At 42.2% G+C, this 26,427-nt stretch overlaps 2 protein-coding genes across 2 annotated transcripts in view; both read right to left on the minus strand.

The window, feature by feature from the left end:
- Window positions 1-21,217, minus strand: part of LOC125889685 (spermatid perinuclear RNA-binding protein-like) — a 140,264-nt gene extending 119,047 nt beyond the window's left edge. Inside the window, exon 1 of the mRNA XM_049577728.1 lies at window positions 20,944-21,217. The gene's annotated coding sequence lies outside the window, so the exon portion shown is untranslated. The remainder of the gene's footprint in view (window positions 1-20,943) is intronic.
- The window catches only part of ptrh1 (peptidyl-tRNA hydrolase 1 homolog), a 177,349-nt gene continuing 168,730 nt past the window's right edge, over window positions 17,809-26,427 (minus strand). Inside the window, exon 6 of the transcript XR_007449582.1 lies at window positions 17,809-17,832. The gene's annotated coding sequence lies outside the window, so the exon portion shown is untranslated. The remainder of the gene's footprint in view (window positions 17,833-26,427) is intronic.

Raw genomic sequence — 26,427 nt, forward strand, 5'->3', positions numbered from 1 at the left:
GTTCAATACGTACCATGTATTGTTACATCCGTAATGTAACTGAAAATAAGGAGAAGCTCTGCTCCCCTTGAATGCCTCGAGTGTTATAGAAGTAGTGTAAAGATTAGCCATTACATACTGCATCTGGACAATCAATAAACACCCCCAGTCAAAAAGCTACACTGCGTATCGCTGCTTTTTGTTTACTGTTGATGTTCAAGTTTTGAGTTTTATGATTTATGAGTTTCATCTCATTGGTTTAACCGTCCTGACACAGGATTCCCATCTGTTTTTAGTGCAGCCCTATATTTTTGAGGACGTGCACAGAATGAAATTTCTTTCCCAGACGTGCCCGGGAGCTCTGTGTGAACTCAGAATAAAGTCCCACTGTAAGAAACTAATTATAATATCCAGCAGCGTAGTATTGGGCATCAGTCCAGGCAGGCTTCATGGGTTGAGGCCAATTCACTACATCCCTTCACCTCGTACAATCCACAGCCTGTGAGAGAGTTATCACAGGCTCTTCACCTCAGCGTACCCCAGCAGACCTGCTGCTTCAACACCTGAGGCATCAAATAAAGCTGTAAACTGCACTTTCAAATCCACTTTCAAAGTCTGGAGCTCACAGAGGCGGGCAGAGGGTCGAACCTGCAACCTTTTACAGAATGTTTCCGTCTTTAGATTCTAAAATATGAATGATCGGATGCTTTTTAAAATATTAACTCTCCCAACACAAGGTGCTGTCCTGTTTGTAACAAGAGTTTTGATACTGAACATACTTTTTGACTTTTCCAAGGGGTTTGGCATCACACACATGACTGATACAGCAGCTTCCCTGTGCTTTATGTGTTGTTACTGTTGTGAAAAAAACTTAAACTCCTAGTTTTGTTTTTCTGTTTTAAACAAGTGTGATGGGAAAGGATTTACACATTACTTTTTGGGTTGTGAGCACCCGCTGTGCTTACGTAACCCTTACAAAACCCTGTCTGGACAAACACTAAATCCATGGTTGTTAAGCTAAAACCAAAGTGTTTTTTTTCCTCCTGAATCACTGAAATTTTGGAGGCAAAAAGTTCCTTTATTCGCCAACAGTGCTGTTCCCTATTCTGAGAGGAAATTCGGTGTGAGATGCCAAATGCAGCGTTCAAAAAAACATATAAACAGAGATGATTTTTTACGTTGCCAATGATGCTGCAGTCCAACAACCTCAGCAGCTTTCATGCATCAAAAGGTTGCTCCCCAAATCCTCTCAGTTGACACAACTCTCTCTGTCCAATTCGACTGCCACTACAAACTAAAGCTTCTCATTTTCTTTGAAAAATGATCTCTGGGAGTTTCACCAGTTGACAGCAGAGACAGAAAACTGTCGCGAGGAGGACGACCTGGAACGAACAACTCGTGTAGGACTGAAACACCAGACTTAGTGCGAAGACAATCAAATGGGCGCTTTAACGGTGAATGACCTCATCCTGCAGGAGTTAACATACGATCTAACCAAGAAAACCAACAAAGAATTTGGAGCAATTCTGTTCTTCAGTTACTCATTTTATATGTATTCAAGAAAATAACTGCAGGGATACACAATTTTTGAAATTCTGGGCTGATACCAGTACCGGTGGGGCTGTGTTTTAGTCTGGATGGGCGGAAATGGAGACATAAAAAAACCCACATTCAGAGCAGTCACGGTCCTCCTCCTCTATGCCCAGGTCACACTACCTGTATGAGCTACACTTCACAGCCTATCTCGCTGAACTGCTGCAACTCATACACTTGTGGTGTTCACACAGACAGTGTTGTTGCTGCAGTTTTGCTGCAGAACTGCCTGCGGCTATGAACACTGCATTACCACAATGAAAAGCCGCTGCATTGTGAAGAACGCGGTCCTGCAAGTATTTCATAATAAAAAGGCCTTGTATTCGCAACTGAAGGGAGTCTGTCCATAGAAACATTATCAGAGCTTTTATTTTGAAACATAAACAGGAAAGGGTGAGTTAAAAAAAGAACATTTATAGTTTTTGATGTCTGTGACAGAATAAGACAATGAGACTGTAATGAAAGGTGGTATAATGTAAATCTGATTATCAAAACACCATATTCACTGTCTATTTTTACTGAAACCAAGTGCTGCTCACGCGGGCAGTGTAACTGCTCCAAGGCACGAAAAAAGTTCAGCAATGTACACATGCTGCTCACACAGGCAGTGTGGACCATGTTCTCTGCATTGTGACGGCATTACCAATCAACTTCTACAGGAAGATCCTCAACACACCATGGGTCTCCTCATAGACTGTAGATGCGCGTCACTCCACCACCACCATGGCTTGGCGATTTATGGTGACGCTTGCCACCTTTGCCACTGCTACTAAACCTCTGATTAGTCACTGTTCAATAGGCTGCTTCTTCATTAGCTGAGCTTATTTTTTTAAGTTATTCAATTTAAAGTGTTTAATTGCCATTTAAATATGGGCATTTATATGGCTATTTTGCTGTTCTATATGGCTGGAATTCTGGAATTTCAATGGCCATATTGGCCATTAAAAAAAAGTCTAGTGTAAACCCTGGGCCTGTCGAGACAAATTATTACAGCTAAGTAAATACCACGTGGTTTTTGACCAAATACCTTAATATATATATATGATACCTTGCTCTGCATCATTGAAAATGAGGGTCTCACTCAAATGATTTCCTGAGTCTTACATAAAGGTTTGAATGAATCAATGAATATAAATGTTGCAATGATATTGTACAGTTGACTATCAGTGCTTTCACAAAATATTTAGACAATGAGTTTTTTTATGAATGATCATCCATAATATGGATATAATGACGGGGTGGGTCAGTCTGGTTAGTTCAGAAAATTACATCAATTCATTGTATTGCGGGCTTTAAAACAAAGAAAAGACAACACTAATGATATTATGATGCCCAAAATCTAAAACAATAGCTAGTGTCACATCACGATATCAATATACTATCAAGACACTGCCCCGCCCCTTAAAGGAGGCAGGGCTGCACAATTCATCAAATTTCTTATCACGATCACAATATTGACTTCCCACAATAAATGAACATGATCCGCTGTGATATTAACATTTGAAATGTGTGCTCTGCTCATAGAAAACTCCGTTGCACATTAAATCAATCACTTCCTAAACTAACAGCCAGCCTCCAGTTTGATGGAGCTGCTATGTGTGCACTCTGCAGTAGCACTCTATGAAAAAACTCTGTGAAACATTTTGACTCCAGACGGGCTAAATGAAAATCACCTGTTCACTAATCATTATTATTTGTTGTTTGGAAGTATTTCAGGTTTAGGAGAGAACAAGTCATATGCAAAGAGTGCATGAGACTTGGGACTGCGCCGCGTAGCAACACCAACCTCTGAAAAAAACTCTATAACCTGCAGCGTGATGAATGCATGAAGGCCAACAATAACAACACTAATGTTACCTTGGCAATGCCCGTCCTTGTCCAGTGTCAACTCAGTCATCCATAATAGCACCAATGGACAGCGTATCATGGTGCTGTAAAAAAAAATAATATTACAGCCGCAGAGACGTGTCCACAGGAGATGCACTGAATTCAGGTGTAAAAGAACCTTTTTTAAGTCTTATTTTTATATAGGGATTTTTTTAATTAGCAGGAATGTAGCACAAGATGAAAGTGAGAGCAGTGATGCTGATTTAATTTTTAAGTTTTGGCACTATTTATATTTTGCTTGTAGACGATACACTAAATATGAGTGAAGAGGAATCTTATTTTAAGTCTTGATGCAAAGGTTTGGACATTAGCAGGACTGTAACATGGAAGTGAAAAGAGTGCCCTGTTTATTTAAATCTCAAAGAGCAATAAAAAATATTTTGTCCCCGAAAACAACAACAAATGGTGAAAAATAACTGTGATCTCAATATCGATCAAAATAATCGCGATTAGCATTTTAGCCGTAACCATGCAGATGAGGGAAAACAGGGCCGTTCTGATTAGAAACCAACTTTCTGTCATCTCTAATCCTCTCTGTGATCACTCGCTGTCTGTCCCACTCCTCCCCAGATGTTGGCTGTAATACACAATTTTATGTTGAGCACGGAAGTCCATTCTTGACCTTGGGAACCGAACACATTTTTCTAAACTCAAACTGTCAGAGCTGTCAGCTGCGTCTCACTGCTGAAGACCGTCTGCCTGAATTGTTTTGTCCGATACACAATTTAGTTTTTTGTCAAGTGAAAGAGGAGGAAGAAAAACACATGAACTGTTTTTCTATTGTTTCGATGTTCAGCATGAACTGAAAGCTTTGCCAAAATTAACACTAGTGTGTGGATGCACATGTTAGGAGCATTTTCAGATTTAGCCAGCCTTGTCTGGATCTATCCAAACAACCCAGAACACAGAGAGCACAGCGTGAACACTGAGCAAAGCCCTCCTCAGTGTCAGAACCTCAACACACCATGAAAAACACAGAGAAAGTTGAGCTTTTATGTCCTCAGCTGAAGAGATAAAAGCTCAATCCTTGGCAGCTTTCGCGGGTCATGATGCAATTCCTGGACTCCACTGAGCTCAGGTGAAGCAGCAGGGGAGTCTCGTCTGAAGCGACGTGCTCGACTAATGGCTTTCATTAGTGCAGCTCTGGATGCACAGCATTCTTCCTCGACTCCACCTCATCGCACTCACAGCTCACATACTGCTTCACAGCACTCCTGCTACCCACAGTAAAACAAGAGAGAGAAAGAAATCACCTGGTCCTTTAACCAGCCATATCACCACCATTCATCTCCAACTGCACTTCAACCTGCACAGGTGACCTCAGCGACTTTCTGGACATCTCTTTCATTTTTCAAGCCTATCTACTTGCTCCAGACTTAACCTGGGTTTGGAGATTTGATGTTCAGAAACATGCCATTGTGATGGCGTGACTCCCGATGAGTCTGTACGAAGACTTCTTTGCTACAGCAGCTAGTCAGTATTGGTATTCTTTAGACTAAAAGATGATCATAACAGTGCTTTAAACTAGGGTTGGGAATGTGGCAGTCTATACCATGAGATGATTTGCCCTTTTGTTCATGCTGAGGTATCCATCTCTTTAATAACCTCTGGATATATCAGACCACTGTGGACAACACTGCCAGTCAATGAGCAGATCTGCTTCATGGTAATATTGGAAATAAAGGACTATTGCCACAAGAAGCTAATTTGTCAGCTATTCAGTTCATTGCTACACTCCTTTGCCATCTTCAGTCTCACATTGCGTGCACTCTAATTGGTGGAGGAGGGATTTAATTTCCCCTGACCAATCACTAGTGACCCACGTGTCTGTCTGGATCTAACATTGTTTTAGGTCCATACTGATGCATAGCCAGGCGGTTCTCATGAACTGTTTGTACATTTTCCTACAAAAAGGAATGCAGCAAAATTCGTACACATCTCACGTAATCACGAGCCAGTAATTTGTGTATAACAAATGTGTTTTGTAAGGCTACAATCACGTGACCAATATGCTCAAGGGAGTAAAGAAGGAAGCGGTCCCGAGTGGTGTTGTAAGAGGGCCGGCTGGAGTGGTGGATGGGTGACAAAAAACGTGGACTTTCCCTCGGGATGTTTCCTTGGAGACACGTGGTTGGATCCCTGTGAACTCTGAATGACCTTGGGTCATTTTAAGGAACATCCTCACCATGCTTCTCTACCTAAACCTAACCACAGTAACTTTAGGTTAATTACGTAACTTTAGGTTAAGGACGCAACATCATTCACAGGGCACTGATTTGTAGGATATTATCCAAATTGACCGATGGCTAAGCCCCACACTCAAACGCGATGAGCCAATCACAGTGCGTATAGCCATTCCCATACACTGGGACATTCTCTGCCTGGACGTCCATTGAAATGCATTACAGAAAGTCAGTTTTGTTGGGTTTTATGAGCTTTTTCTGAGATTTGAAGTTTAAAAATGGCCAAACGGTGTGCATGGGGTACATGCAACTCTGACACAAGGTATCCTGAGAGGCTGGGTGACCAGGTGTATTTTTACACTTTAAACCACATCTCAACCGAGAAAAGTGTCTCCTTTGGATAAAGTTGTGTGGTAACGTTAGACCACAACATCAACTCAACGTGAATAAGATTAACAATGATGTCTACATCTGTTCTAAGTAGGGATGCACCGAATATTCAGTAACCGAATATATTCGGCAGAATATTGCAAAAAAAACACACATTCGGTATTCATGGAATAAGTGAAAAGCAAGGCCGAATAATAGCAGCGTGTTTTGATAACGCAATCAAACAGCATGCGGTGACGGACGGAGTAAAATGTCAGCAATGTGGCAATATTTTACTCCGTCCGTCACCGCACTCGCATTTGCAACTAAAAATAGTTTTGTGCGGGCAAAATAAATCATTCAGCACGCTGTGTGAGTACAGATTTCAACCAGCAGCAGAAACGAAACAGCGAATCCCACCGGTTGTGGGTTGAACGGGGTCACAGACATGGACAGGAATACATATTCCTGTCAATTACGGCGGCGCGTGGTAATGGCTTACCGGTGACGGAAAAGTCCGGTTCCAGGTGAATAACTTGTTGTCATGACTGCCCAAAAGTACCTGAACAGCCGAGCCATGGCGGCACACAGTATGTGGCGTGTCAGAGGAGAAACGAGCCGTTCACATTTCTCTCTTTGTGGCAGGTAACGGTCCACAAACCTCACCGCACTTCAGGGACTGTTCTTTACTTATGAAGGGACTTGTCAGGGGAGGAGGGTGGCTGGTTGATTTTTATTTATTTATTTATTTTATTTTGATCCCCCCCTATGTTAATCACTTATTGATGCTGTTTTTGAAGTATGAATAAATCACTAAGTAATTTATTCCATTGAAATATCATTGATGTATTATAGAAAAGTGATTTATCTTTTTATAAATGACAAAAGGCACATCTGCCTTATTTCTGCTGTGGTATCATGATACTACTCAGAACCATGATACTTTCACTGGTATCGTACCGTGGGTCCCAATTTTGGTACCGTGACAACACTAATCTGGAGGGGGTTCATCTGCAAAAACTAATGAAAAACTAAAAAACGGCATTCGGTATTCAGTACTCGGTATTCGGCCAAGCATTTAATATTATTTGGCTTCGGCTTCGGCCACAAATTTTGATTTCAGTGCATCCCTAGTTCTAAGGTAAGTCAACATCGTGTTTGAGGCAACATATTGTCACTTTGCTGGAAAGAAATTAGCCTAACGTTAGCTCCTAGCTGCGTTGTTCATCATGTCACTTTGTTTGCTGGGAGTTCATTAGTCTATTTTGTTCTAGTTTTGTACTTTGGTGATGGTACATCATTGTTAGCTGTTGTCCAAAGGGCTCTAGTTAAGCTAACGTTAACTTCTGGAGCTTAGCTTCATTAACTTATCTGTAATGGCAGAGATAACAAAGGTTGGCAAATGTTATGCTGAATGATTCAGTGTAAATACTGTAGCACCTTTTCTCATATTCTGAGCCAAAAACCTTAACTTCAGTGGCACTTTGATGCACCAAAATTTGATTGTTGTGTCTCCAAAAATCATCAACTGCCTCCTGCAAAATGCCGTGTACTGTGACACCTGCCATAGCGCCTGGTCACTGAATGTTGATAAACTAAGATGGTGACAGCTGAAATGCCAAACTCAAGGCTTTAAAAGTGGAGTCCACAAACTAGCTACGTCCACTATTTTTACAGTCTATGCATTCAACTCTAACTTGGTGGAGTGGGTGGATTCAAAGGTCGGGACCCAGGCAAGTTCACTGTACTGAATTTAAACAGGCATTCAAACATTTTTCATAACAGTTTCTGAGTAGAATTTCCAGAAACATGTCAATATCACGACTGTGGCCCAACCAACAGAAACAACATCAGTATCTGCAAATAAAAAATGTGATCACAATATACTGGCAGATTATTTTTACATGAACACATCAGATAAACAAACTCTTTTGATTAGTTGGTTAATGAGAACTGTGACCATGATTTGTACTGACAGGGACATTTTACAGTGTGAAAATAAACCTGTGGTCTCTCGAAGAGGAACACTGCCTCTTAATGAAAACACATCTTTAGCATTTCAGCTCTGCAGTGTCTTGTCACTGGACAGCCTGTACACCGCCTGCGTAAAGCTTACACTGTTCGATACACCACCTGGCTGATATATTTGTTAGGCTCATTATGAAATAAAATGACATGTACTGTACTGCAACACAAGATTTTGTTCATATCCCCCGTACCTACGAGTGAAATCTTCTTTAAATCTGCTGCTCTTTAAGCCACAGACCTGACAGTCTACTCAACAATAAGTAAAACTCTTTTCCTCTTTAAATCAGTCAATAATTGACTGTACATTCTGCTGAGCGATGAAATTATTTCCAAAAAGTGTACAGAAGAAAGCTAATGTAGTTAAAGTTCAGGGAGTACTGACAGCAGTCGACATGAGACTGAATAAAAGGCCAAATTGGACTCAATATATTAGTCTAACCCTGAAATCTGTTCTTAATGCTCATCCAGAGATGTGGGACTGTACGCGCTGTCCTTCACCTGAGGAGGCTGGCTGAATGCTACCAGAGCAGAGACGCCTCTGTGAATATTTCAGTCCCTGTGCATCTGCTGGCAAAGTGCTCTGCCTCTCTGCGGGTCTTTTTACAGCGAGCCTCAAACAAGCAGCACTCATCCTCCGCGAGCCGAGCGGCACTAAAAGATACGGGAGGAAGATCTTAAGGGGAGAGACGGCGCCTGGCTCGGGGATTTGTTTCTGCGTTGACAACAATCAGGTGGGCCTGTTCGTCCCAAGGACTGAGGCTGAGGAAAACGGCCTGCAGGATAAACACACCGAACTGAGCTCCCAGGTTTAACATGAGATGTACTGACTCTGGGCGAGACGGGAACCTCACATTCAAAACTGCAGTGAGGTTCCAGAAATCAAAATATTCCTTTATTTATATCACAATCAAGGATGCTTAAAACTGCAGCGTGTCGTCTCTCTGCCTGCAGATACTCAGCAGGTGTTCAGATGAAACTTCCTGTGTTCTAGTTTGCTGGTACATAACTGAAAAACTTCAGCTGCACAGTTTTATATAACTATTGATGCTATTTTTCTATTTCATTTGGTTTGAATGCTTTATTAGACTTTGAACTCATCATAACTGGACTCGATCTGGTCTTGACTCGACTGACTTGACCTTTGATGCAGCAAACTGATCAGAAAGCAGCACAAAAACAAAAATGCTCAAACTTAACAGACTAAATCTTAGTGTGGGGACCAGGTCAGCACAGAGTGAGTTAAACAGATGACCTGAGCTGCTGAACTAATACCTGTTCATTTATTATTCAAACAGAGAATTAGGAGTGTAGAAACTACCTCTGTGACTTCTCCATCTGTTACTGCTGAGTCTAAAAAGCTCCTCTGATCAATATTTTTATATTACAAATCAATCAATGTGATTGTGTAATGTGAAGGAGATCGCTTGTAAAGACTGAGTCACAGATTATTATCACAACTCTGCAGCAACTCTCAGATCTACGAGTGTTTTAGCATCTGTGAGCTCGTTGTTTTGGTTTTTGCTTCACTCTCACCGCTCTCTTTGGTGATGTTTTCAGCTCTGATCATACTCTACCTGCCCAGCACCAAACAGCCAGACGCACTTAGAGACTAGCTGGTGAGCTACGAATGTACATTCCCATTCAAATCAACATAGCAGGATGGTCAGAGTGGGGGCCGCTGATGTTGCTGTGCCATTGCCATTGCAACCACTGTAGCAGGCTAACATCCATATAAACTTTCATTAGCAATTTAGCAATTCACAAACTCACTGAGGTGAGGTTTGGCAGTAGCACCCAACCAAACGGTGGAGTAATACATTTCCAAATAAGCAATCAGTCAATTTAAAGGCGCTGTATGCAAGAATGTGGCCAAAACGGTTACTGCACTCAAATTCGAAATACTCCCGCAAGTCGTGTCGCCCCCCCTCCCCTACAGATTCGAGGTTGCTGGACAGCAGCACGCTGGAGACTGATTTGTTTGCCCACGGGCGGCTGCCGTGGCAGGGCCGTGTCGCCGCGTCCTTGATCTTCGGTTTTCCAGCGGACCGTTTGAGCAAGTCCGGCTTCTCTGCTGCTGGGATACAGCTGAGGAGGAGCTGGCTGCTAATGCTATGTACTGGGACACTGCTAACGCTGCTTGCCGTGCTGCTGTAGCTCAGTCGTAACTGTAACTGATGCTGAGACTCCACTGACTGTGTGACTGGTAGACGGTGGTGGGTGGTGCAACAGGCCAAAACACAAATTCAAAACATAAACATGATTTGCAGACCGTAATTTTTTTTTTTTTTTAAATGGGAATATTCTGGCTGTACTATTGTTGTCAGTGAGATCAGTACGTTATACGAACATTATTCCTTATTATTATTCCTCCATTATTGCTGATTGGATATACTCAAGGAGGGATGTGACAACAACAGAAAGCAACAAAATAGCCGGCATTTTTAAAACTCAGCAGACGAGGGTTAGCTCGTTCATATAGCTTCCACCGCCATGTAAAAAAAAAAAAACTCACTAAATGGCCCGTGAAAAAAATATTTTTTCCAGCAGATATCTTAGTTACAACATGATTGAGCTAGCAAAGCAGTTTTGTGTTGCTATGTGTGGTATTTATTCAGTTTTGGGAAATCACAATGTCTAGAAAGCATCAGCTGACAGGGACAGCTAACAGCAGCAGCAAAGCTAACATCAAGACGTCATCTGTTAAAAGCCTCCCGTTGTCGGATACGACATGAAACTACTCCAGTTAGCTCAATCATGTGGTAACTAAGACATCCGCTGGAAAAATATTTTTTTCATGGGCCATTTAGTGAGTTATTACAGACACCGCTATCAGCTAACGGCGTCCCTACGTCGCCCCGGTCAAAATGGTCATGCAACGATTACATCCCATCCAGAGCCCGTAACTTTACAGGAACCTTCCTCGCACTCCGCTCTCTCAGTGGAGACACGGCGGTTGAGAGGGCTGAGCGAGAGGACGTTCCTGTAGTAGTTCCTGCCCCCCAAATAGTACCAGGAACTTCTTCAGTGGAAACGGGCCTAGAGGCTGTTAAAGACTTGTGGGAGGAGCTGTTGATGGCGCTGCACGTGCGACCCACTGGCTGATAGCAGGAATTAGCGAGCAGCTAGTAGCAAGAGGGAAACACAAACCTGACAGACACTGTAAAGATGAGCAACTGTGGAGACAAGGAATTGCGCGCCCTCCTTGTCCTCGCAAACGAAGAGGCCATTAACCGTCAGATGACGGGGACGGTGAAGAACGGGCCGACTTATGAGAGAATCGCCGAAGGACTGACCAACCGCGGCTTCCCTCAGAGTACAGTCACTGTTAGTTGACTGTTAGTAGCAGTGTTAGTTCGATGGAAGGACGCCTGAGAAACTGAGTTCTCACACTAGTGCGTGTGATGCACTGTATGGCCCCACTGACATGCATTGTTACCATCACAATTACATGCCGCCATCATGGACATAAAGAGTATAGAAATGCATCAAGGCAGAGACCCACCCCCCCTCCCTCTCAAACTCCGCTCAAACAGTAAAACTAAGCAGTGCTGATTAAATACAAACCCAGATTCTGTCACTGTGTTGTATATTAACTGTAAAATGAGACTGTTACCACCCAAATGCCCTTGTGTTACATGGACAATCTCTTTTTATGACATAGACAGCCAGATTTATGAAAAGCCCATCTTTTCAGCTGTAAAATACGTCTTTAACAACATTTGCCATTTTCTTTTGAATGATTTAAATGACCATGGTGAACAGTTCAATGTCCTTTCTTTTCATTCTTTTTCTATGTGGTGAACACAGTGGAGCATTTCGCAGCTAAAGAACCAGATATTACAAAAACAGACTCCACATTAAAGATCATGTTGCAAATCAACTTTATAAGGAGATAATACGACAGTTAAACCTTTACAGTTTCTTGAGCTGTCCCTAAGTGGCTAAAAAAAAATCACTTTATGAATCCAAGTAAATCCTTCAGTTACCACAGGGTCACCAAGCACAACAAGCTGGCTTAACTTCTGCCATAAGACAATGTGGTAATAACTTTCCAGACATGTAAAATCCTGTTTCTTAGTATTTAAAGTATCTTTGTGCAGGGTTTTAGATCTGTACTGACCCGATTGAGTGGATCAGGTATCGGCCATAATGTGACCACTCCTGCTTAAAGGGACATTGTGTAACATTTTCAGTTGTTTATTGGCAAAAATCGATGTCTGCATTCACAAATATGTCATCACTGGTGTATCATTACCTCCATCAATAGTCTGACTTATTCTCGTAAAAGGAGAATTTCGGATTTGTTTGTACATTGTGCAGGTACGTCGTCTGGGGGGTTCCATAACGTTTCGACATCTTGAAAATACATCCGCCAGCAAGGGACATACAGCCCCACCTTCGGCGTTTTTGTTGAGAGCCAGGCCTGCGCTGCGTGACTGAGAAGCCGAAGGAGAGGAGCAAAAGGCGCTTCGCTACTACCCCAGCACTACTGCAGCATAACAACGTCCCACTCTTTGAGCATAATGCAGGATCATGCATATGCAGCATCACGGGAGATGGAGTCCTTGTCGCCAAGAAAGTGCAAAAGGGAATCAAAAAGGCAACGTGACCGGCAAATTCAAAAAACAAGGGTCAACATCGGGGTAGCCTTTCCCAGATGGAATGAGCTGCGAGGCGCTGTGAGTGCGCTATCCGTTTGAATGCAATATATGATTTCAACTTTAGATGGGAGAAATTCCTACACACTGTGGCTTCTTCATCAGTGGCATTATACAAGTTGGTGTTTATGCTACAGTCATTTAGACACGATGAACCACCATCTAGTGCCTCAGCTATCCTCTGCCTCATTTGCATTGAGAGTGTCGCAGGCTGAGGCATGCAGATATACATTTGGGGAAAAATAGCACTGGCATCAGACTGAGACATAATGTAGGCAGATACCTTGAAGTAAAGTATGACTTGATAAAGAAAACGTCTAATTTGTGCATCCCTAAACAAAACTCTCAACATCAACACTATTCTTTTACTCAGGCATGAGCACAGCGTCTGAAACAACTCGTTACCTCTGTCTGCGGGGATTCAGTCTGCTAATTAATTCAGTAAACATCCTTTCAACCAACTCCACTGATTTGCAAAACATCAAAAAAAGATTTCTCTCTTTTCAATAAACTAGTGCAGGAGGGAAAGCTTTGACAGAAATTTCGGCGTGTTCTGTGATCCCTCAACATGTCTTAAAAGGTAAATGTGAGCTGATGGCCCTGTGATGGAGGTCCAAGAGGGGTTTGGTAAACGAGTCCCAGTGCTGGCAGAGGCAGCCGACTGGCAGCTACCACAATTCAAACATCCAGAGCGCTGCAGGGTTTCTGTTTTCAGAGCACATCAAACAGCTCAGGAGAAGAGACGTCCTCGGGGACTCTCAGAAAAAAATACACAGTGTCCCGGATGATGAGGTATTTATTTCAGCCGGGCAAAGTCAGAGAGATGGCTGGTTCAGATCCGATTCCTTCTGTTCTGTCAGCGCGGCTCTGAAACGAGCCCACGGTCTGAGGTTTATAGCGCAGGATGAGCTGAGCTCTCAGGACTCTCTGGGTGGGTGAAACGGGGGGAAGGTGGAGCTGAAATAAGAGAAGATGGAGCTGATGGCAGCGGGAACCTCAGTGCTCAGGTTTCACTGTTTCACCTCAACAGACCCGTTCAGTTACACCGAAGAGATGCAACTACTGCAACACAGCCAACACATGGGTTTGATGCCCAGTGTTGGCAGCAGGATGAGTAAACAATATGCTGATGTAGCAATCACTAAATATTAATATCAATTCATTATTAATGTGGGTGCAATGTTATGTGGGGTCGATATTGTGCAGTTGTGTGGTCAACTGCTAATGCTGTTGACTACAGAGACAGACATAAACTCTGCATACATAAAATTGTTTGCCAAATGTATTATCGTTGCATGTTTTATTCATTCATTTTGTTGTTATGTCTCATTTTCAAAAAACAAAGTTTCTCTATCTGTTGGGTCACTCTGCCAAAGATAAAGACAGCAAAGGCGTTTTATTCCAGTGACAATATGAAGCCTGACCACAGATACACAAAATAACACTGTAAATATGTAAAGATAGTTTCTAGTTTGCAGCCGAGTGCGAACCGGGTGGGATGAGAGTCAGCACCTCCAAAGCCATGGCCTTGAGTCTGAATTATTCAATCTGGGTTGGGAGACAGTTGACGCCTTAAGCGAGGGAGTTCAAGTATCTTAGGGTCACCGAATCAAAAACACAAAGTTACTTGGCCATAAAACATTTCTGATTCTGATTGTTTGTGTGACCAACAATCAAAAATCCAAAGACAAATGTAGAAGACACAGGAAACCACAAATTAGTTACACTGAGAAGCTGGAACTAGAGACTTCTTTCAAAGGATGACTCAAACCAATTAAATTGTTATGAAACCAAATAACTTTCCGTCAGTGGGCTACTCTATTAGGGGACTTATCTCTGCAGCTGTATTCTAGTACAAACTTTCCTGGCAACCCACTCCACAGCTCTAAAGATATTTCAACATAAAACAAAATGTTAACATCATGGTGGAACCAGAGGAAAAATTAACAGGATTTATTTGTCCTCTGGGGAACATGAATATCTGATTTTGTGCTGATCTACTGAGCAGACATTGACGTAAGTGAAATCAAAACTAATCAAAACCGAGGCTGGAAAGCTTTCAAGAGACACTATTTATCCTTATATACTTTATATTGATTGATAAACTATGGGGTTGGCATACAGAAGCCTGAGGGCAAAAATGTGGCCGTACTCCAAAAAAGTTCACGTTTTCAGACCAATTTTAAACTTTTAGGTCTAATTCATAAATCTAGAGTTGCAAATACGAAGCTGATGTAACTCTACATTGATAAATGGCCTTATATCTAAATTGAATAGCCTAATCAATACTGCAGAGAGAGGACTGCAAACTGATACTGTGCCTTCCTCTGGATAACGTGCCAGTTATAGATTATATTACGGTGATAAAATTAAGTTTTCATCCTCCACCTGTCATCTGTCTCCACCTCTCACAGCTGCTGAGCATCTGCTGTGATGTAAAGTAATTAATTGATCATCAAAATACCTGTTGAGTCGTTTTCTGTCAGCTGGTGAATAAATCAATCAGGTAATTGCTCCGGCACTAAAATCTGAATGAGCATCATCTGCTCTGGACATCACATAGTGAAATATCAGCTTTAGCGCTGGTATAAACAACAATATATTTCTAGTTGAATTATTCCTTTATTCCTGTACTCAGCAGGGCTGCCCCCCCCCCCCTCAGTAAAAACACTGAATAAAGCAGTTTGATGTTGGAAAAATACTCAGTGTTTTCTGATTCTGCTTGCCACAGAGGGGCTGCTAACTATAGTGGCTGACACAAAAAACAAATGTCCTTATAGAGTGTGCCAGGGCTGACGTCAAAACCCGGAAGTTTAGCATCGCGCTGGTTCCCGGAAGAGAAAGTGAATGTGATTTTTGCATTGCGTTTTGGATTATGTCAGAAAGTAAGCTCTGTGGCTAACACAAGTTTATGATACTTACAGGTTTTGTTCAGCGAGATAATCTTCACATATGAACACCTTTCATACCACATTTGAAGCTTAAATGTGATCGCCAGAAGTAAAAAGCTAACGTTAGGCTTTAACGGACTACATGACTACTCCACGGTTGCATGACTCTTTACGTCACCTCCACTAAACTTTCAACTGATTTTGGCCGCTTTATTTTAAAAACATTGTATAATGGGGAAATCAGACTGTTGAAGCTAAATAAGAAGCTGTAATGGCGGACTGCCAGCACTCTCGCCTGTTCGGGGGTGATGACGTTTAATGTCCCCGACAGGGTTTGTAGTCATATTGAGCAACTTGTTAGCAGCCGCCTTTTTTACGACACGTAAAAGCTTCAAAATTCACAAGTAGGGTATTTACTGACGTGTTTTATGTCGTAGAACAAAACCTGAAACTTGCTTAAGCTTTTGTTAACCACAGACCTTATTTGAGGCATTTTACCAAAATCCCATTCAAAAAACGTATTGACTTTTAGACGAGAGAACCAGAAGTGCTAAAAGCGCTAACGGAGTTCCAGGTTTACTGGCACACTCTATTGGGTGCCAGAGTTTGGTTTGACCATTCTGGGCTACTGTAGAAACATGATGGTACTACATGCAGACTCCGTAGACGAGGACCTGCTCCCTGTGTAGGGTCACCTTATTTTCAAGTGATTATACACTAAAGAAAACATATTTATTATATTACATGTCTGTCAATATATCCCCCTAAAGCCGACACACTGGGGCTTTAATATAAATACATATTTGTACTTTTTTTTATTGAAAGAAAAAAAAAACAGTGTGGAAACAGGAAAATGAACTAAGCTGTTTTCCGTTTGCTTGTTTGGGTTGTTTATTTCGCTAACTGTGAAGAGTTTCTGTCTCTCTAAGTCGACCTCTGACAGCTTGTACAGCTGCGTCAGTCTCATCCACACTCGCTGCCTTTTTTTGTGGCGTCTTTTCTGCTGCTATTTTTTCATAGATTTCATGAATTTAAGTTTGTGAGCAACTCAGAGATGTGGGCTCTGATTCAGAGGGTCTGGAAACAGGATACTTATCAGCCCTAGTCGTAAAGCAAGCCCTAATCACCATGTCGAAACGAGTCTCAGCTCTGATGTTTCTCGCTGTTTACATTGGGTTAAATGAGGATTAAATGAAAGCAACTCAGGGGACGCAGCAGTGACGGAGGCTCTCCTGTTTGGGGTTTACAGCCTGATGGGGGTGTTTGGTTGGCAAACAGACAAGATGGTTTAAAAGACTGTCCCATAACATAACTGTGTGTCTTCCTCAAGTGTCAGCAGGTATCATTTCCACCCTCCCACCCCGTCTGCTCCTGACAGACCACCACCTTCATGAGTCAAATTCAGCACAGCTCTGTAACTTGTTGACCATTAAAGCTGCTTCAGTTTCTGCTCTAACCTTACAAACACCCTGCTGTACGTCACCGGTGCAGGTTTCAGCCGGGGCGGGTGGCTCCTCTGAGCCAGAGCAATGTAAATAGAAACGGTAATTTGAAGCTAATGTTGGTCCGCAGCCGCCTCGGGACCGGCTGCAGCCAGAAGTGTTGACGAGGATGCAGGAGCTTTACTTGTAAATGAGGATCAAGTGCGTACGTGACATTTTGTTTTCAATTAGAGTTGTCCGGTCCTGTGTAAGGAATACACAAATGTTTTCCTAATAGTAAATCTTCAGCACACACACACACACACACACACACACACACACACACACACTGAGAGGTGTGATCAGTGTGTTCAGGCAAAGTCCAGTTGTTTGATCCACCTGAAGGACTCAGACCACATCAGAGCTAGTAGCAGCTTTTCAGCCACAAACAATCATATGTTTGCTTTTCATTTCCTTACTCACAATACAACAACCGCATAAATAAACTCCCACATTGGTTGATTAACACGACCAAGGGCTTCCCTGTTGTGAATAATGTTTACTTTCTATCCATTCTGTCCTGTGAGGCAGCTCCAGGTTAGAAAAAATAGCCACGTGTGTGTGTTTTGTATCTGCAGTTTTTGAGTGAAATGAGTGAATTTTTGAGAGCAGAAGACCTCTGTGGAGAATTCAGCTCCTGGTAAAAACCTCCTGAGAGTCTGGATCATAAAAAAGGTGTGGAAAAAAAAAAACACTTATTTGTGACATCATTGTTTTTACCTGTTTTAATCACTGGCTTTGTTTGTTCTGGAGAGGAAGAGACCTCTGTGGATAATTCAGCTCCTGGTAAAAACCTCCTGAACAATGAGCGCTGAAGGAATTCTGACCAGGAGAAGTTTCAGCTGGTTGCAATCTGCACTCCTCACCGCTGCACACCACTACATCCCCCTAAACCTCAGACACTGTTCCTTTAAATGTTTGAACACAAGCAGCTGAAATCAAACTTTTTGGTTCTTGACACATCCCCAGAGCTGCTCTACAGCTCCGCAGGATCAAGCTGCCACCTGTGCAGGTGAACCTCTTCCTGCCACTGCCTCTCATTTCATACCAATCCTGAAATCATCAATGAGTGCAGTTTTGATCAGACATGATCATACTGGGGATACGGAGTAATCAGGTCATGCATATTCCCTGTATGCATCCCGCTTTCTTTCAGAGTATTCCAGCTAGCATATTTGGGTTTGTCATAAATGGAATAAGGTGTTTACATGCTCGAGCACATAAACAGGACACTCCATGTAGACACCCTCAGTGTAAACAGACAGGAAGTCAAATCAGTTTGACAGCACCCTTTGGTGCTGGGTGAAGCAGAATTATCATTTTGATACCTAAAAATGAAACTGTGAATTTAGTTTTTTGGTAAAACCACATAAATTAAGATGCTTTCGAGGCTACTTTGATACAATTCTGTGTACGTGTGCAGTGATTTTATGATTTATAGTTTTACAAGTCAATGATCTTATGAATCAGATCTGTTTAATGTTCATTACATTTTCACGTGAAGCACGTGAAAACTGTTTTGAGAGCATATTTCTTGAACTGCAATCAAAAATCAAGTTTGGAAGTAAAAACGTGATCATTTTGCTTATGAATCAGTCCTCTTTGCTTGCGAGTTAAAGTTTTGCTTGCAAGTTCAACTGCACTTTATGGGCGGGGCCTACGCTGATGTATGAGAGAAGAGTTTCTATTGGTGGGTTTGACGTGGCTCCATACAGAGTGGGCTACACCCACGATTCTCTCTCTCCCACTGGAAACGCTCGACAGTCGGCATTACTAGCTGCACCCCAGGGCATCGACAGTACTGACCGTTACGCTGTAGAATAGTTCTGCCCTGGCTAAACAAACGCAATCTACATGCAGCAGTTCAAATAAAATATTCTTGCTATTATTAGTTATGTATTTACCTGCTCATTGATTTTCGCCACAGCTCCTGCACTGAATTCTCTGTGAACTACAGAACTCCCATGCTGCTTTGCAAGAGGCCACTCCGATCGAGACTGGCCAATAGAGACGTGTCTTAAGGTGAGGACACACCAAACCGACATCAAAGAACTAGCGGCGACGAAAGCCAACTGTTGCGTCGTCTACGTCGCCTCGCATCGCCCTGTGTCCGTTGCATTTGAACACACTACACGGACTACATCCGACGGCCAAGTAGCACGTACGTTCGGCGCCTGCGTGAGAGAGAGCGGAGTGAGAGAGTGGTACATCCTGTCAGCCGAGGGGTTTCCTATCTGTGCAGCCGAGCACCGCAGCACCTCCACGGACTATTACATCCAGACGGTCCCGGTGTTTCCTCCGCAGGCTCCACTTCACTCAGCTGCCCGATAAACCCGCTGCTTCTTCCCACTTTAACCTGAATAACAAACCAGGGCTCGGTGCTCCGGTTGGATCCAAACGGAGAGCCGGGGCTAGCTCAGAGACTAGCGGAGGCTGACTGGCTGTGCTTCTCTCCGGTCATGCTGCGGCTAATGCTCCGCTAGCCGCTCCCAGCTAGCTCCGGTTTGCTATTCAGGTTAAAGTGGGAAGAAGCAGCGGGTCTGTGGGGCAGCTGAGTGAAGTGGAGCCTGAGGAGGAAGCACCGGTTAGCCCCGGTTTCACTACCGGCAGATTCACTCGCTACAGGGGCGAGGAAATAAAACCTGAACAGCCAATCAGAGTGATCTCTCTCACCGACACGCTGCGCCGCCGATTCGACATGCTCAATCGGCCGAAAAGCCACCGACACGGGACACACCGCAAAAACTAGGCCGACAGACGCTCACCGACGGCCCTACTTTGGTCGACGGCCGACCGTCGGCTTGGTGTCAGGGCCTTTTCAGCTTTCAGTTTAGGCCACGCCCACCAGGTTCAACTTTAACTCGCAAAAGTTTTTGCCTTGCAAACAGAAAAAAAATGACTCGCAAACAAAACTTTAGCATGTGCATTTTTTAATCAATCATATTTGCAATATTGATACTTTTGCTCTCAGATCTTTTTTTGATTGCAAAACCTACTCTGTTCGATTGAATAATGAAGAAACAAATGTAGCTCCATACATTTCTTGTAATGAAAGGTGCTACATAAATAAAGTTTATTGTTATTAAGACACTGCAATAGTTGTTAGTTGCTGCTATCACTCTGTCTGTCCATAGTGTGAAGGCATCTGTTCTTTGTGTGAACACAGGAGGGCAAACAGGAGCGAGTGGGACGAACCCACAGCTCCTCCTCTGCCAAACTACATTCGAAAAATGACTTATTTTAGAAAGCACACATTAAACTTTACTATGACAGTGTTATCACATTATTATGGGATATATATGTGTGTATATGAACCCTACAGTCACACACTCCTGTGTCCACTGGTGTAAATGTCCACTGAAAACACCACCAAACTGAACTGGTGTTACTGTCAAGTCATTTGTTTTATCCTGCAGGGTGAAGGCTTCAGACAAGGTGATGAGTGATACATGATTGAGGGTGCAGGTGCATGATGGGAGCCCACCTGTACTCCTGAACGACAGCAGACAAACTGCAAATGGAAGCCAGATTCCACTAACAGGTAGACTCACCTGTCACCTGTAACACCAGCTTCTGCCTCACAGGAAATTATGTGCTGTCATCATTTCAGTTTAAATGTTGAAAAGACACGTTGAGGACGGTGAGTGGGTGCACGCGGGGTGCACGGAGATAACGAGGAAAACTTGGTCCCCTCGTCAACAGGACTTTGGTTCACTCACGCATGTAACACACACACACACACACACACACACACACACACACACACACACACACAGAGCTGAAGTTAACCGAGCGGTGCGGGACAGCAGCGGCCGCCCGCTCATCCCTCCTCTCCCTCCGCACCGACAATCTGTCACAAAAAGCGGACACTTACCTTCACCGACAGTCCGTTCAGCACCGGAGGAGGAGGAGGAGGAGGAGGAAGCTCGGCGGTCAGCGTGTCCAAAAAAAAAAGCCTCCAAGAAAACACTTTGTTTGTGTTGTTTTTGTTTCCCGTGACAGAAATTAAGTCCCGTCCTGGTGTCGCTTTGTATCCGGACTCACAACGTGGAGTGGAAGCTGGTGGCGGAAGCGGCGGCGGCGGCGGCGGCAGCGACGGTCTCCGGTCAGCCTGCTGTCAGCGCTCAGCGCAGGGGGGAGCGGAGGTTGCGGCTGCGCATGCGCCCACTGACTGCTACTGCGAAACAAAGATCGTCTAACGACAAGATGGATCACGTGGATGTGTTACAGACATGAGGTCTCATTCTCAGTGAGAGCTTTTAGTTAATTAGTTTTTTTCTGATTTGAGAGGATGGAGGCAGGGGCGTGAATATAGACTGTGCAGGCAATGGGGCCCCTGGGGTGGAGGGGCCCCTAGGGATCACCACCTTGGAAATACACGTGTGTGCAAGGATACATTTTTTTAAAGAGAATATTATCTGTTTTCTATATATGTCCTCAAAAAAGACAAACCCATCTGCGTCAAGGCTTTTTTTGAATAGCCAGTAGCTGGCCTCACGTCACGGGAAGAGCCTGGTTTCTATTCACTCTGAATTTTGTCTGGATTCTGGTTCCGGTCTAGAGAGCGGATCCGGAATTCACCAAATTCACCAAAGTAAAACTTTAAATTCTGGCGCACCATCGATTTGGGGTGATGAGGGGTGTAAGAAAATCGATTAACTTAATGGCTTGGGGCTTTTCTTGTAAATTATATTCTTTAAATTAAAAAGTTTCACTGCATTTTTATTGGCTTGGTGCTTTTATTTTGACGGAAAGGCGCATCCATCGAATTCCGGATCCTATCTCACTCGCCCTGGTTCCGGTTCCTTACCAAAACGGCCACTAACAGCCCCAGACTAGTCAGTAGCTATCTAAAACAAAATTATACGCTTTTTCTATATAAACTATAAAATATATAAATAGACTAAACTATTCAATTAAATGATTATTTTTACTTGATTACATTCCATGACTTTTCCAAAACTTTTAAACCTTTTTATTAATCCCAAGACTTTTCCAGGCCTGGAAAATGTGATTGTGAAATTCCATGACTTTATCAAGGTTTTCCATGACCGTGGGAACCCTGAGGAGGTAGATTTTGAAAAAAAAAGATGTCCTCATATTCAATTCAATTCAATCCAGCTGACACTGGGTGAGAGGCAGGGTTCACCCTGGACAGGTCACCAGACTATCACAGGGCTGACACATAGAGACAGACAACCATTCACACTCACATTCACACCTACGGACAATTTAGAGTCACCAATTAACCTGCATGTCTTTGGACTGTGGGAGGAAGCTGGAGCACCTGGAGGAAACCCACGCTGACACGAGGAGAACATGCAAACTCCACAGAGAGGGGCTCCTGCATCTGAGATCGAACTAGGAACCATCTTGCGGTGAGGCGACAGTGCCACCCCTCAATTCAATTTGGTTTTAATTACGTAGCCCAATATCACAAAGCATAATTTGCCTCAGAGGGCTTTTCAAGATAAGACACACTCTGTCCTTGGACGCTCGCTTGCCCCAAAATACTCTTGAACAGAAAAACGATGTTAGATATCTCTAGAAGAGCAATTGATGAGTGCTAAATGGGAACACTGGGTTTATTTTTAATTGTGTGTTAAGTGTGTAATAAAATATAAGACCGTTTACTTCAATGCCTGAACAACGCAACATCTGTTAAGTATTTTGTAACTCTGTGGGTGAGGGGTCACTGTTCAAGTCTAAAACTGTTCATTTTAATGCCTGAACATGTGCTATAAAAGCTTTGTCATCTGTTCATTTTGTAACTCTGTGTGAAGTTTCCGTTCTCCATAGTCCAAGCTAGGAATGTCCTGTTTGTAGGTCTGTAGGAACATTTTGTTACACGTGACTGGCCTGTATGAAATGTTGCCATAATACAATAATAAAGTCCCAATGTCCTCAAACAAGTACTTCCTAATCAACAGCATCACAGGTTGTTCCTGTTGCTAAAATTGGTCAAATCTGTTGCCGTATCAAACTACAAAGGCATAAATAAACAAGTTTTGACCATTTAATGTGATCACGTTTTATACCTTGTCCACTTTTGTGTCAGGATCAGCTGCAGACTGACTTGGCAGAGATGACTGCCATCTTGTTTTACCACGTGTATTGTGCTCTTACTACCACTAGATGGCACAAAAAACTGTCCACAATCGAGGACAACAGGTCTAAGTTAAGTAGAATGAAATTAGAGGTGCTGCAAACTCAAAATGTGACGTCCTCATACAGATGCAGGGGCACAGCAGGTTAAACAGTAACATTTACAGAGGATTTATCCACTCAGTAAACAAGGACATCTTGTCATGCAATCAGTAGAACAATCAATCAGGAGTGTTTAACATTTGTTTAGTCTACATTACAGTTCACTGGTGTTATCACTACAGTCCACCAGTCTGCCACTGAGCTATATTTTATATTCTATTTTATTTTGATTATATTTAACATATTCTCTCTTTTATTCCCTCCATTTTAACTTGTGCATTATTTCATGTTTATGTCTTAGATTCTCATTTTTACTCGCCTGATTTTCTTTTCATAAATATTTAATGAGCATTGTTGGAGGGAGTCTGAGAACAAAGAATTTCATTGTCAACGCCGACTGCTTCACTGGAACTGTCGCGCATCTGACGAGTAAAGAACTTTGAACATTAACGATGTCAGAAAATGGTGAAAAATACACAACGCCATTTGCTACGTTCAAATTATTTGTTTTATTCCTCAGTCGAAAACCCAGATAAATAAAAGAAATAAAACCATGATAAAGTGGATAAAGTTTACTGCAACAGAGGACCAGCAACTGCTTTCATGTAAAAAAAAGCCAGAGCTGGGGCCTTTTTGAAAAGTGTATTTATTTATTCATTTTTTTTCTTGTGAATGCAAAAGTGAATTCAAATCAGTAAATTAATTGTTGTCTAAAAGCAACCCCAGCTAATAAGACTTTTAGGCCTTAATACACTATAATTTCCCTGTACTACTAAAGTTCACTGTGAGAAACACATGAAATATATTCATTACTTTAAAATTCCTCAACATTTAATACATATTTTGTCCTGTGGAGGCTGCCATTAGTTAAACTGTGCGTTGCATTCTCATTCAATGATGTAAATTGGTTGCACGTGAGATCTGAGCTAGTAGCACTACTGTTTCTGACTGTTACCTGTTGCAATTTGTTTTACCAGCTCATAGGAGAAAAAATATTACAGTGCCACACTGTGCTGCACTTGGTTGTAGTTTCCATGTTGAAAAGTAATAAAAGAAGAGGAGAAAAGAAGAAAATAAAGTAAGATAGAATAAAATATAATAAGATGAAATAAATAAGAAAAAAAATACTAGTAAAATAAATATAATAATAGTAATGGTAATGATAATCCAGTTTTTATATGTTTTGTCTACAGATGATTTATTTTTGTTATTACTATTATTATTATAATTACTGCAGGTGGACTGTGTTTCTTTATTTTGATGACACTTGTTTTCTGTCAATCAACTGATTCATGACACGTTTCAGCTCTGCAAATAATTTACGTAGTCCAAATACAGTAGCCCACAGGCCTCATTATTCTGCTGACATTTATAAAGCAATGTAATTCTGTTCATCACTCATACATTGAGGATGTAATTGGGCCTGCAGGGCTCCCGTAGAGCAGAGTATTGAGTAACGGTCCCTGTGATATTTTCATGCACAACACAACACAAGTGTTGATGGAAAAGCACAAACAGACGGGAGTTTCCTGCAGATGTGGCAGAGTGTGTGTGTCTGGAGGTATTTTGATGAACTCCTTGACATTGTGCTGAAAATAAACCCAGAAATTATAACTGAAGTGCCTCCATATCGAGACTGCCACTACAGCTGTCTGAGCTCAAGATTAATGGAGCCAAAACTATTTTTACTCTGTATACAAACTTTCCCCTTAAATGCCCGCAGCCAACTAGAGGCAGCAGGACACATCTGAAGCCTTTAATTTGCACGCTGCCGTGCCATTACTACCGTGTGTCTGCACACTGTTTACTTTTAAATTATGTGCAACCAAAACAGCATGCTGCAAAACAACCACCCAAACCTCTGCGGCTCCTCAGACTGGTTGGTTTGACATGTTGGACACGTAATTCAAGAAGTGGAGACAAATTGTATCGCAGCCCACAAGACAGTCAGTCACTGCACTCAACAGTTACTGTACTGTGTGAATCACTGTGTCACAAAATCATAATATGTATTCAGAGAAAACATGAGATGACTGGATGTTTATCTCCACTGACTGAACTTTGAAAGCCACATCATCCGTCTTTGGTATCACACTGCATCTGCAATGCTGCATTATTTTCATACTTGGTGGAGCGGTTTACATTATGCAACACTAACTGCACAGCAGATTAAAGTTATGTGACGGGTCCACCCTGTCTGCTATAATTATGTTTATGCACTTACAGCATGTGATTAAGTTTAAGCTGCAGAAACTCTATGGAACAGATCGGGAAAAGTTTAAATCTTGAAGTCAGATATTGAAAACTTAGTTGACTATTGAATATTTAACAAAAACAAAAAACAAAAACACTTTTAAACCAAGAGCTCAGAGTGGCCTGAACAGAACCATAAAAACATTAATCATGCTCTAGGTGGGCAACCTTTTCTTCTATTATTGGCCAAAAAAGAAGAAAAAAAATGTGTCTGGAGCTGTAAAACATATCTGAATAAAGGTATCAGCCTATTAAGTCTAAATGAGCTTTCATTAATATGATTTATTACAAGACAGCTACTCTACAGGACTTTTTATGACTATTTATTATTTTAACTTTGCAGCGTTGGTGGTGAAAGCAAATGAATCTGTCCACACACTGTTAAATCTCTATTTTCTTCAAAGACCTTTTCTTTTTTTAGATTTAATCCATAGCTAGCCTTGCTAAAGAGACTCCAGGCAACTACTGCTACTTGAGACGTAGGTTGCCTACCCATGGATTAGGTGCTAAAAAAAAAAAAAAAAATTGTAGGAAACTAGAATTACATTCTCGCGGTTGGCTCCGTGCACCAGCCAAGTTGCAGTTACAGTTCATGTCCATGTCAGCGAAAACATGGATGCTTCACACACAGAAGATCTAAACAATCAGCACAGTTTCAAGGTTAGAGTCACCAATTCAGTATCTGACCAAATGTCTCCCCTTCTGTTCCTGAGATATGATGCTGGCTAATGGCCAGAAAAGTATTTACACAGAACATTATGATGTCACAGTGAAGTTGACCTTTGACCTTTTGGATATAAGATAATCACTTCATGATTATATCCTATGAGACATCTGTGTCTCATAGGATGTGTCAAAATAAAGGAATGTATTCTTAGCATTCTTATGACCTTGACCT

The sequence above is a fragment of the Epinephelus fuscoguttatus genome, linkage group LG6 (assembly GCF_011397635.1).
Source record: "Epinephelus fuscoguttatus linkage group LG6, E.fuscoguttatus.final_Chr_v1".
Taxonomy (NCBI): domain Eukaryota; kingdom Metazoa; phylum Chordata; class Actinopteri; order Perciformes; family Serranidae; genus Epinephelus; species Epinephelus fuscoguttatus.